This window comes from Octopus sinensis, linkage group LG2, assembly GCF_006345805.1.
Source record: "Octopus sinensis linkage group LG2, ASM634580v1, whole genome shotgun sequence".
In the NCBI taxonomy this organism is placed as follows: Eukaryota; Metazoa; Mollusca; class Cephalopoda; order Octopoda; family Octopodidae; genus Octopus; species Octopus sinensis.
The window spans coordinates 163,486,650-163,500,882 of record NC_042998.1 but is presented as its reverse complement, the minus strand read 5'-3'; the positions used below and the strand labels follow the sequence as shown (position 1 = coordinate 163,500,882).

General features: G+C 37.9%; 1 protein-coding gene and 1 non-coding gene across 5 annotated transcripts in view; both read right to left on the bottom strand.

Annotated features, from left to right (window-relative positions):
- Positions 1–14,233, bottom strand: part of LOC115226650 (centlein-like) — a 410,125-nt gene that overhangs the window by 325,770 nt on the left and 70,122 nt on the right. The gene's annotated exons all lie outside the window — the stretch shown is intronic.
- On the bottom strand, positions 12,353–12,459 carry LOC115208831. Its single transcript, XR_003881276.1, has one exon. It is a non-coding gene; the product is annotated as a U6 spliceosomal RNA (small nuclear RNA).

Genomic DNA, 14,233 nt, shown 5'->3' with positions numbered 1-14,233 from the left:
GGATGCCAGAATTGCAGGTGCTGGTAGAGTAATGTGCCAGCTTCAACATTCGATCCTAATCAAAATCCTGAAGTTATGAGATAATACAAGGCTTTGGTCGGCGTGAATTTGCTCTTTTCAGTTTGGTTTCCATGCCTATCCTGACCAATGGCCATGAATGTTGTGAAATGATTGATGAAAGAGTACAATCATGAATATAAGCAGCTGAAACAGGGTCTCTCAGAAGAATCACAGGAGTAACATTACTCAACAGGGTGTGTAGTTTGGAGATTAGGGTGTCTCTCCAGGTTGAGCTGTTACATGTCTGCACTGAGAGGTCACAGCACTCGTATTATGGACACAATCTTTTTCTTTTATTCTTTTACTTGTTTCAGTCATTTAACTGTGGACATGCTGGGGCACCACCTTGAAGGGTTTTAGTTGAATAAATAGACCCTAGGACTTTTTTTAAAGCCTAGTACTTATTCTATCAGTCTCCTTTGCTGAGCTGCTAAGTTATGGGGATATAAACACACCAAGGCCAGTTATCAAGCAGTGATAGAGAGACAAACACAGAACAAAGCCATACACACAAATGTATACATATACATACATATATATAAATATATATATATGCTACTCTAGGCCGATGAAGGACAATGATCCTAAAACACGGTGTCCCTAGATGCAGTTCTGGCGGTTGGGGGTGTTTGTCTCCCCTTCGTATATGTATATAAGGATACAGGGAAAAAAATGTGTCGAAGCTGTCAGGAGGCGTTCGATGCCTCCTAGGGCTATACAACGGTGGTGTACCCCCTACTATCACGTTCTTGTTAGATTGACAGTATACAACCATTCTATCGCCCCACCACCGTACAGGTCTCTACGAGAGATTTAGAAATTCAATATTTCTTATATATATATATATATATATATATATATATATATATGAATACATACATACACACCATGGATATCTTTAAGTTTCTATCTACCAAATCTACTCACAATAATGCTATGATCAGTTTGAGGCTATGGTGGAAGACACTGGCCCAAGGTGCTACACCGGGACTGAACCTGGAACCAAGTAGTAGAAAAGTAATCTTCTTACCACACAGCCATGCCTGTGCCTATGATGAGGATGTTGCAGGAAAGAACTGTAAGGTAGATTCTTCAAGCTGAGCCAATCTAAACAAGATGGTTGGATAATACCCATAATAATCCAACCAGTGAGTGTAGGTGAGTAGGGGCTGAAAAGTTCCTGGCTTTAAGGGTATTGTGAAAGGCCTGGTTGGAGGCCCAACCTTCTGCGTTCTTTTACAGGGTTTAGAAAAACTGAAGGACTACTGCAATAAATGTATAAATCTGAGAGCCGAATATGTTGAATAAAATCATAATTGATCTTTCTGTATTTTCTTTCACCCAAAGCTGGGAACTTTCCTGCACCCCCTTGTAGTGATGGTTGTTTCTGATAGGACCCTATGGAAGAAACACCTGAGGACTGTACCTCCACGACCCTCCCAGGAACAGTGAACAGAGAAGATAGGTGGACGGAAAGTGGATAATGTCATCCAAGATCCAAAAGCACATTCTACCATCTAACAAAATAATCCTTTCTACTATAGGCACAAGGCATGAAATTTTCCAGGGAGGGGACTAGTCGATGACATCAACCCCAGTGTTTCACTGGTACTTAATTTATTGACCTCGAAAGGATGAAAGGCAAAGTCAACCTCAGAGGAATTTGAACTCAGAACATAATGATGGACAAAATACTGCTGAGCATTTTGCCCAGTATGCTAATGATTCTACCAGTTCGCTGCCTTATCCTTTTAGAAAATAATAATAGTAAAAAATCAATAACAAGACAGTCATGGCTTGAATGCTTCTGATCATGAGGTTTGCTTAAGGGTCAGGCATGATCAGGTACAGTTTGTTTTGAAACAAGAGTTCAAATTGAGCAAGTTGAAAATTGCTGATTTAATTACATGAAAATGTTGAATAGGACTACTTATTTCTCAGACATCTGCCAATAATATAAAAAAAAAAGTTAACCTCAGTGGAATTTGAACACAAAACATAGATAGATGTTGCTGTTGTTTAGCCCTAGGTTGGCCTTGATCTAGCAAAGGGATTTATGATTAAAAGCCAGAAAATAATTGCCAGACAGATTCTTCAAGCCAAGCCAACCAGCAGGAGATCCAGAAACAGAAGAAGAACGAGATGGTTAGATAATATCCTTGGTCTCAGTTGGTCATGTTTGGGAATCCAGTTGGGAAGTGTATTAATGGTTGCTTCTGATTGCAACTAATAGTGTCCAGAGTCCAGGGCTCCTAGGCACCTCTAATGAAGAAGGTGCCAAAGGATTTTACCCCTATGATTTTCCCAGGAGAAAATGGATGGACATATTCTCAATTATTGAACAAAATGGATTTTGCATAGATTTTTGGAAAACTGGCATTTTGATTATTTGATCAATAAAGTTAGTCATTAACTGAATTATTATGCAAATAGCTGAGTATTCCATAGATATACTCTTAGCATAATACTTAGGATTAAAACAGTGTAATGCAGTGTATGAGAAGTCAGTCTATTGACTGGTCTTCAGCACAGTTCTCAGCTATCAAACTTCACAGATAAGGCTTGCATCAATATTTGGATATGATAAAGGCAGCAAGCTGGCAGAATAGTTAACACACCAAGCAAAATGCTGAGCAGCATTTCATCTGTCTTTATGATTTGCATTCAAATTCCATGAGGTTAACTTTGCCTTACATGCATTCAGGGTCGATAAAATAAGTACAAGCTGAACACAGAGGGTGATGCGATCAATTTACTCCTTCCCCAAAATTACTGGTCTTGTGCCAAAATTTGAAACCAATATTTGGATATGATTGGAAATATATGACCAAAATGTTGCACTAGAACTTACTAATTGAACTGTAATCATCTTAACTACAGTCATGCATCTATATATATATATAACAACCCCCAATTCAAACTTCCTTCTTCTCCAACTCAACTTCCGGCCTGATGTCCACAGCAAGTTAAAAAGATTTTATCTCATTTATCTTCCGTACCTCGTACAACATACATTCATTCGTTGCTCATTCGTTACTACCGTAAAATGTCTGAACTCATACAGTAACTTGCTTTGTTTTTCCTATCTTTCTCTACGAAATTTAACCCTTTAAGGTTACCTTCAATCCTTAATTCCATCTTTCCGCCATTTGGCGATGTCTTCTTCTTCTTCTTCTGCTCAAACCCGAAAATCGCCATTACAACCCCCAATTCAAACTTCCTTCTTCTCCAACTCAACTTCCAGCCTGATGTCCACAGCAAGTTAAAAAGATTTTATCTCATTTATCTTCCGTACCTCATACAACATACATTCATTCGTTGCTCATTCGTTACTACCGTTAAATGTCTGAACTCATACAGTAACTTGCTTTGTTTTTCCTATCTTTCTCTACGAAATTTAACCCTTTAAGGTTACCTTCAATCCTTAATTCCATCTTTCCGCCATTTGGCGGTGCAAACCACCACCAATACCGGTGAACCCGCCCGCCCACCGCCACCACCAATACCAGTGAACCCGCCCGCCCACCACCACCACCAATACTGGTGAACACTGTTCTCACCATCTACACCGGATATGCCCTCCTCCCTCCTCCTCCCCCACCACCATTACGTGTGTCTCTCCCTCCTACCCCTCCTCCTCACATGCTTTCACTGTGTACTACCCCTTCCCCCCACCAAGACAAGCTGCTAGCGCCGCAGCTCATCAACCGCCCCACTGATCTTACGTTACCTCCTGTTTTGAATCTGTCACTGCCTCAATCCGACTATCTCCTTCCAGTCCCCTCCCCGCCTCGTGATATCCTATGTTTTTATTTCTTACGAACCTGCACCAACCCTTCCCTGTCATCGTTCCTCCTTACCCCAACCTTCCCCACTGGTGCTTCCCTATATTACCTGCACCCCCCCCCCCACTATCTCTCCCTCTCTTTCACTGGTGGAACCTTTCTCAGCTGGACCCCCCCCAACTCAACTCTAGAAAAGCTCGAACCGATCGTGACCGATGCCGGACCCCCCGGCCCCTGTGCAGGTGGCACGTAAAAAGCAGCCACTCCACTCGCGGAGTGGTTGGCGTTAGGAAGGGCATCCAGCCGTAGAAACTCTGCCAGATCAGACTGGAGCCTGGAGCAGCCCCTGGCTTCCCAGACCCCGGTCAAACCGTCCAACCCATGCTAGCGCGGAAAACGGACGTTAAACGATGATGATGATGATATATATACACATAGTCGATCCAAACATGAACAAGCAAGAAAAAACAACAACGTGAGTACGTGGAATAAGTACAGTGTTATTGGACACTCAGGAAAGGAAAGAAAAGAGGATTTCACATTTCGAGCAGAGCTCTGCATCACATAGAAAATGTCCAAAGAAGGGAAGACAGAGAAAGAAAATTGCCAATGATACACACACGATATATATATATATATATAGTTAATCCAAACATGAAAACACAAAGAGAAAACACAACACAAGGATGTGGAACAAGTATAGTGTTATTGGACACTCAGGAAAGGAAAGAAAGAAGGAGGATTTAGTGTTTCAAGTGGAGCTCTTCGTTAGAAACATAGGAAGAGGAAAGACCCAAGGAAGGGAAGACGCAGGAAAAAAAATCGCCAACGATACACACGCGATATATATATATATATATATATAATTCAAAATAAAAATAAAAAAGGAAAACAATATATATAAAAGTTTGTTCAAACAACAATATGTTAACTTTACAAAATTATAAATTATGCTGACACACTAATATGGACTTTTTCTCTCTGTCTCTCTCTGTACACACACACACACATTTGTATATATTAAATTTCATATGTTGGCAAATTCAAATAAGTTAGTCTTTTGTGAAAAGATAAGAGTTACAGCTTTTCACTGTAGAGAGAAAAATAAATATATTTAATTTCTTAAGATGACCTTGATATAATAGAACTCAGAATGGTTTTTTTCTTTTACTTAGCATTTGCTGATGTTCAATATATAATTTTCTTTTTCTCTGCTTTCAGAAAGGAAGAAAACATTTTATTTGAGATGGAAGGATGACAAATTTAACAACTGAGCTATATTTTTTTGCAACCACAAACATTTAAATAATTTCCATTTTCATTTTTCTCTCTCTTTTTCTTTGGAAGAGACATTAAAATAAGAAGAACCTGGTACAAATTTAAATAAATTTCACTTCTGCAATGACATTTACAGCTCTCTGTCTCTCTGTCAATACATAATATATATATATTTCATGTATGTGTATTGAATTCACCAATGACAGTATAGGTTATAACAATACTGAACATTTCATTTCTTGCCATATTCAATATTTACTACACTTAATGAAAACTGTAAACTGGTTTACATACGTAAACCAATATTTTATGTCTCAGAGTTTGACACCTAGAGCAATACTAATAATGATGATGATGATTTCAAATTTTGGCACAAAGCCAGCAAGTTTAGGGGAAGGGGCGAGTCGATTATATCAACCTCGGTGCTCAAAGGGTACTAGGGTACTTTGCCTCTGAAAGAATGAAAGGCAAATTTGACCTCAGCAGTATTTGAACTTAGAACACGAAGAGAGATGAAATGATGCAAAGTATTTGCCTGGCATGCTAATGATTCTGCCAGCTTGCCACCTTAGTAATAATAATGATTTCAAATTTTGGCACAAGGCCAACAAGTCTGAGGGGCAGGGGTTTGCCAATTCTTTTCTACTCTAGGCACAAAGCCTGAAATTTTTGGGGAGGGGGCCAGTCAATTAAATCAACCCCAGTATGCAACTGGTACTTAATTTATCGACCCCGAAAGGATGAAAGGCAAAGTTGACCTTGGCGGAGGGGTTTGTCAATTACATCAATCCCAGCACTCAACTGATACTTATTTTGTTGACCCTGAAAAGATAAAAGGGTAAGTCAACTTCGGTGGAATTTGAACTCAGAATGTAAAGGCAGACAAAGTGCCACTAAGCATTTTGTCCAGTGTGCTAATCCTTTCTACTATGGGCACAATGTCTGGAATCTGTGAAAAGGGAATAGTCGATTACATCAATCCCAGTACTTGACTGGTGCTTAATTTATCGACCCCAAAATGATGAAAGGCAATGTTGACTGTAGAGGAATTTGAACTCAGAATATAAAACACAGACGAAATGCAGCTAACAGCATGCTAATGATTCTGCCAGCCTGTAGTAATAATAATGAGAATTTCTGTTATTTTTCAATAATGACCGCTAAGTTATGGAGATGTAAACACACCAACACTGTTGGTCAAGTATTGGTGGGGGACAAACACAGACAGAAAGATATATATATATTTTACCCTCTCTCTCTCTATATATATATATATACACACACACACATGGGCTTTTTTCAGTTTCTGTCTACCAAAGCCATAGTAGAAGAAACTTGCCCATGGTGCCACACAGTGGGACTGAACACAGAACCATGTGGTTGGGGACCAAACTTCTTACCACACAACTATGCCTATATATCACGGTTAAGTAGTTTGCTTCCTATTCATGTGGTCTTGAGTTCAATCCACTATGTAGTCCTTTGGGCTAAAGCGTTGCAAGTTGATTTGATAGATGGAAACTGTGTGGAAGCCTGTTGTATAAATGCATGTATATATATATGTATATGTGTGTCTATTTTGTCCAACCACACATATCACCTGAGGAACAGAGTTGGTTTGTTTATGTTCCCACAATTCAGCAGTTCATTCAAGAGATGAACAGAATAAGTACCAGACGTAAAAAATAAGAAGCAGAGTCAATTTGTTCAACCACACCTTTCAAGGTGGTACGCCAGCATGGCCACTGTCCAATAACTGATACAATAAAAGTTAAAAAGAAAGAAAGAAAGATAGATAGATAGATGGGCAAAAAGATAGACAGACGGACGGACGGACGGACGGACGGACGGACGGACGGACGGACAGACAGACAGACAGACAGACGACAGACAGACAGACAGACAGACAGACAGACAGACAGACAGACAGACAGACAGACAGACAGACAGACAGACAGATATCAGTTCAAGAATTAATGCAAAAATCAATGCCATTGAGTTTCATATGTAATCTTAGATGGTAATTCAACCTAGAAATAATAACCAAATCTCCCTCAAAGTACATCATATGTTCTTGAAATGATAAAGAGAGAGAGAGAGGGGGGAGAAAGAGAGAGGGGGGAGAGAATGGGGTGGGGGCTGAGATCTGATGGGTAATGTAGTTGTAGACATTCAATGCTTGAAAGAAATCTCGGATGCTCAAGGATGGAATGTATTTGATCATCAGTCTGGTTAATTGGGATTGACATAAGACTAAATAACAACAAGGAGCCAAGACATACTTTATGAGGTCACTTGACATGCTAGAAATAGCAATTAAATCTCTATCAAATCATACCTATCATTTGACCATATTAGATAATGTAGACTTGGATACGGCCCTCAAAAGATTGAATCATTTAGAACAAGAATGCTGTTGAAGGTATGTCTGCATGTTCAAGATAAAAAAAAATGTCGCCCTTTTCAAGCCTAGCCAGGCTCATGGGCCCAGTTTCCCGGTTTCTGTGGCGTATGTGTTCCCCCAGCTGGACGGAACGCCAGTTCATTGCAGTGTTACTCAAGAAACAGGAAAGTTGTGGCGAAAGAGTACAACAGGGCTCGCCACCACCCCACCCCCTGCCGGAGCCTCGTGGGGCTTTTAGGTGTTTTCGCTCAATAAACACACACAACGCTCGGTCTGGGAATTGAAACCGCGATCCTCTGACCGCAAGTCTGCTGCCCTAACCACTGGGCAATTGCGCCTCCAAGTATATTCCAGATAGACCTGGAATAATGCAGCAACAACAAGAAGCAGGAACATAGTTTGCAAGGCCACTTGACAAGCTAGAAATGGTAACTAATACTCTATCAATCACACCAAAGCAGAAGGCCGTATCAGATAACGTAAGACTAGGATATAATCCTCAAAAAATGGGACAGTCATTCGGGACAAGAATGATGTTCAAGGTGTATGTTCAGAATAAAACTGGAGAGAGAGAGAGCAGAAGGTATATATATATGTGTGTGTGTGTGTGTGTGTGTGTGTGTGTGTGTGTGTATGTCTGTATATATACACACACAAAGGGTAAGAGAGACAGGCGGGACATGTATTTGTATAAAAGTTTATGCAATTGACTTTGCCATAAAACACTTTTGCTATGTTCTTGCACCTATTTTTCTCTCCTGTTTTTATTTTATTATTATCACTGTTATTGTTGTTGTTGCTTATATATATATATATATATATATATATATATATGTGTGTGTGTGTGTGTGGTGTGTGTGTAAATAATTGATGAAACAACTTCCATTTTCTCAATCTCACTCTCTCCACTTTCTTACTGACTCACTTCCATTTCAGCTAAAGAAGCAATTATGATGTCAGCAGCATCTAAAGAGGATAAAATAAAAAAGAAAAAAAAGGTTGACACTACCATACACTTCCATCATTTATTTTGTTTTTTTATTGTCTATTTTTATTTATTTTTTTCCATACGGACGTTGTTTTTTTTTGTTTGGTTTTTCTTTGTTCTCTATAAACAGATAAGACACCAAAACTTCTCGCAGGCACATAATTCTGTACCATATTTTTTTCCTTCTTTTGTTTTATATATACATATATATATATATATATATATGAAAAACAAGAATATATATATATATATATATATATATATACACACACACATCTGTGTGTATACATACATACACGCACATATATATATACCTATGTACACAAACGTGTATATATATAAATATATATATATATACATACACACATGTACATACATATACATAAGCATATATGTGTGTGTATACACATATACGTATGCATAGGGGATATACATACATATATATATATATATATATATATATACACACACATGCATGTGTACAAATTTTATCACAACTCTATTTACCATTCTTTGTTCACGAAACCAAACAAAACCCCTTTCATGTGACATTAACGTTTTAGAAGATTTGCAACTCCAAAACCGAAGCTCTTGCCACAACACGCATACAAGCCACTCCTCCACTTCACACACACACACATAACACATGGTTTACAAACCTACTTCTTTCTCCATCTCCCCACTTCATTTTATATATATATATATATATATATATATATACATATGTATGTATGTTTATATGTAAGTATGTGCATATATATATATATATATATATATATACACATATATATATCCCACAGTTCTTCCTTGGGTTTCTCAGCACACCTACATTCAGTAATGCGTAAATCTGTTTTCTTATAAACAACTTAAGTCCTGTACAATAGGTGTGTTTATAAAATAGATTTGGTGCGGGTACACATATGGCTTCTACTACCCAGGAACAGAAGCGTAAGAAATCTGGTTTACTTTTTCAACATGACGATTCTGATTTTTAGTGGATTGTTTGACATGCTAGGTAGACACACACACACACACACACACACACACACATTAGATGTGTCTGAGTGCAAGTGAAGATATGTGTGAACCTCGTGATCGCAGGTTCAGTATCACTGCATGGTGATTGTCTACTATATCCTGGAATGGAATTTAGTGGTGATGAAATGAACAGAAGTTTGTTGTACATGTGTGTGTGTGTGTGAGTGAGTGAAGCTGGGGCTTAGGGAGTTTGGCTTATGATCGCAAAGTCATGAGTTCAGTCTTCAGTAAATACTTTATTTCAGATTGCTCCACTCTACTGAGCTAGCAAAAATGAGCTTGTCTTCTCACATACTGTGTCATGCTGACTCTCTTTGAGAACTACATTGAGGGTATGCATGTCTGTGGAGTGCTCAGTCACTTGCACTTTAATTTCATGAGCAGGTCATTCTGTTGATTGAATCACCAATTTCATCTCTGACCAAAAAGATCACTATATATTCAACGCATTTTAGTCACTAAATAGCAAACTGAAGCAGTAAACCAGAGCAGTAGAACAACACCAAAACAATGGACAACAGTATCAACACATCCTAACCAGACAATTCCAAAAAAAAAACACTAGTGGCTTCCTGATCCAACAACATCTCATATAAACTTTGAACTATTTTTGTGTAAACATTATTTCTTTCAAGTAACAACATTTATTTTCTGAACAATAAAAAAAAAAAAATTTTCACATTTAAAATCATGACTATTTTTGTGTTTTTCATCATAACAATTTCATCATGGCTAAATATGTTTCCATGGAATAGTGGAAACAAATGACTTGTGTGATACCACAAATACACATTGTCAAGACAATCACACACAAATACACAAACATATATGATGATTGTTGAATCTTGTCAGATAATAATTGTCTCATATTCAGCCTAATTGACTTTCATCCCCACTTGTGCACAGATACGACTTTACACATTGTCATGCATCCATTGCCATGAGTCTTTATTTAAATGCAAAACAGACCAGAAAATGAAATGATAGTGCCACACTCGAGATTTAAGTGACAAAAGCTTGTACAGTACTTCTGCCATTGTAGTTTCCAGTGACAAACAATGCAAGATGATTGGTATTATTTTGACAGCAAGTTTTATGTCACAGTATCTTCCTCCTAGAAAAGTTGCCTTCCCCACAACTTTGTCAAATATAATGGGAACCTCCTCTATTCCTGGGATATCTATTTAACCCACACATGGGACCCTTACAGGTACTACCATTCCGAGTCAGAAGATACCCAGGAATAATGGTAATTAAGTGGTGACTTCATGCTCCTCACAACTCCAGAACTCCCGAAATGGAACCTCACCACTCAGGACAACATACATACATACATACATATATGATGGGCTTCTTTCAGTTTCCATCAACAAAATCCACTCATTAGTCTTTGGTTGACTCAAGGCTATAGTAAAAGATACTTGCATATGGTGCTATGCAGTGGCACCGAACCCAAAATCATGTGATTGGGAAACAAACTTCTCAACCACACAGCCATGTTTGCACCTGGCATCAAAATAGTTTATGAAAAACATGAAAGCAAAGTCATTCAATTTCATCATTAGTTTATCAGTTTCACTCAGTTTATCTTCATCCCATATTTCATAACTGCCTCAATTTTTTGGAAATGCACTTTTCAAGCTTGCCTGCAACTATTTTGTGGCAAAGCTCTGGATCTATAACACCACCTTGTTTCACACCGTAACACAATACTGATGTTAAAATCTCTAAAGATTTTAAGCATTAATTATACACATTACATCCAAGACTGCTAACCGAGTATGTTGGCGACTTAACTTACCCGAATACTTTTACTTGGCATGTATTCCTTGAAGAAATGTTCTTTTTTTCTCCTTCACTTGATCCGCTAACATAATTAAGATTTAAACCCCTAATTATAGCAGCTTATTACTTAATGCTATTTACTTTATTTTTGAAATTTTATATATTCTACCTTTCACTTCCCTTTCATATTCTTTCATCTAAAGAACTAAATTTTGTATTGGTATATATATATATATATATATATATATTGAGAGAGAGAGAAGTTGTAGAAAAAAACTACATCTTCTAGCATTTCATTGTAATCCATCCTTCTCTTTCTCATCACAAATTTTCAACTCCTGGTAATCTCTTCTTCCTTTCAGAATAATATACAATTTCTCTATCATCTTCAGTTTTAGAAAATCTATGTTTTCAAACAGTCTTTCCAATTTTTAGATATAAATTTCATTTACTGAATCATACATCATATTCGTCTGATAAACTAATACAAAATGAAATGTATGACCATCTCTAAAGAATCACTTTCTAAAGAATTAAAGGTAATGCATATGTGTGTGCCTGTGTATGTGTGGTATGTATTTATATTCTTACTCTACTCCCCCTCTTGCTCTCTCTTACATGGAGAAATAGGTAAACCAGTTACATCAACCCAGTGCTCAACTGGTACATATTTTATTGATCCTGAAAGGATGAAAGGCAAAGTTGACCTTGGTGGAATTTGAATTTAGAAAGATGGATGAAATGCTGCCAAGCATTTTGCCCAATGTACTAACGATTCTTATTTCTTTATTGCCCACAAGCGGCTAAACATAGAGGGGACAAACAAGGACAGACGAAGGTATTAAGTCGATTACATTAACCCTAGTGCGTAACTGGTACTTAATTTATCGACCCCAAAAGGATGAAAGGCAAAGTCAGCCTCGGAAGAATTTGAACTCAGAACGTAACGGTAGACGAAATACTACTAAGCATTTCGCCCGGCGTGCTAACGATTCTGCCAGCTCACCGCCCTAAAAAAATATGGAATGCTTCATGAATTTGCATGTCATCTTTGCGCAAGGGCCATGCTAATCATCCCTGTATCATTCCCATTCTAGAATATGTACCACCGTAGCTAGTACTAACAATTCTGCAAGCTCAACACATAACTGTTCGTAACTGTACATCTTATAAAACAGTAGCAACAAAGGAAACAGTTATGTGACTAGAAAAGAGCAACTGTGACCCTGCATGCAACACCTGTTGAATACTCTTACACTCACAAGACAGGAAATTATAGAATTCATGGTATTTCAACATTGCATAAGTGCATGATATTCCAGCAACCAAATGACTGAACATCCCAGAGATCTAATGAACATCCTTGAGATCTACATTAAAGAAATTGGGCACCGGCACAAAGATGCAGGAGAAGATATGTAAAATGGCACTTTCTGGAAATGTTAGGAGTGACTAGTCACTATCTCCACTGTGAAGATGATAGATCCAGTGACAAGGGTGACTCAAAATGGCAAGTACCTCCTCCCAGCTGTGAGAGAAAAATATTGAAACCTTTAATGTGATCACAAGAACAATGAACCACCTGGAGAAGCAAGTGAACTCTTGGTACTATGTATCTATCTAGATATTTTCAAGATGTCTATGTGATTTTAAAAAATTAAACCTTCAGATGGAAATTTTGTTTCTAGTTTATTTTGAAAATTATTCTACATGTAATTGTTGTGATTTGGTAGCACTTATTTTATATTAAAAATAACATTTCATTAAAAATGTCTATCTGAAAATTTAATTTTTAAAAAAAATCAGTTTTTGTTCGGAGTTACTGTTCTTTTAGATGGTTTACATGTAATGGTGCTTGTAGAACCCATGCATCCTTCCACCTGTGTGTGTAAATGTATGAAAGTGTTTTCCAGTTGTAGAGTAGATACACTGGCTCCTTGTATGTTTTCAGAGGCAACAAAGGTTGGCAACAGGAAAGGCATCTGGTGAAAAAAACACCACAACAAAAAGCCTAGTCTATTCATGACAGCATAGAAAAGCAGATGTTAATTTTATTTATACATAGTTATATTCCTCTCAATATCAGCCCCACCCATCCCGCCCACTCTCACTGAGTCAAAAGAACTTTTTTTTTTCCTTCTATTGCCTTTTATTGTCTAGTAAGTTACCTGCCTGATAGCCTTACTAGCAGTAGAGACACACAAAAAAAATAGTACCCAGTACACACTGTAAAGTGGTTGACATTACAAAGAGGATCTGGTCATAGAAACTATACCAAAATAACAGTCTCCAGTTCTTGTAGCGATGATGGTGGAGGATATCAATTCCTTACTTGTATTTCTAAAATGCACCATAAATGTTAAATAATATTGAGATTTGAGGGCTGTGGTGGCCAGATAAGATGTTCAACTTCACTAGAATGATCCTCATGCCATTCAGTAACAATTTTAGCTGTGTGAATTGGTGCATTATCATCCTTAAAGATTGTGTTTCTCTCCAGAAGACAGTTCTGCAACCATAGGATGAATTTGATCACATAAATTGCTTAGTCTTGACTATATTAATTCTGCCATGAAGGGAAACCATTGGGCCAGCTGATTTCCAAGATATAGCCCCACCAGATCATCACAGATCCTCCTCCATGTTTAACAATTGGAAGAAGGCAGTCTGGGTCAAATGCTTGTTTTGGCTGTCTCCACACGTATACTCGGCTGGTGGTCGGAAATAGGGTAAAGGATGACTTGTCTGAGAAAATAACATTCTTCCACAGCTCTAGAGACCAATCCTGTATGTTTTTACACCACTCTAAACACCTTGCAACATTTCTTTTTAAAGTATTGATTTCCTTATTGCAGCCCTCCCGTGAAATCTGGTTTTGTGCAGCTCCCGGCGAAC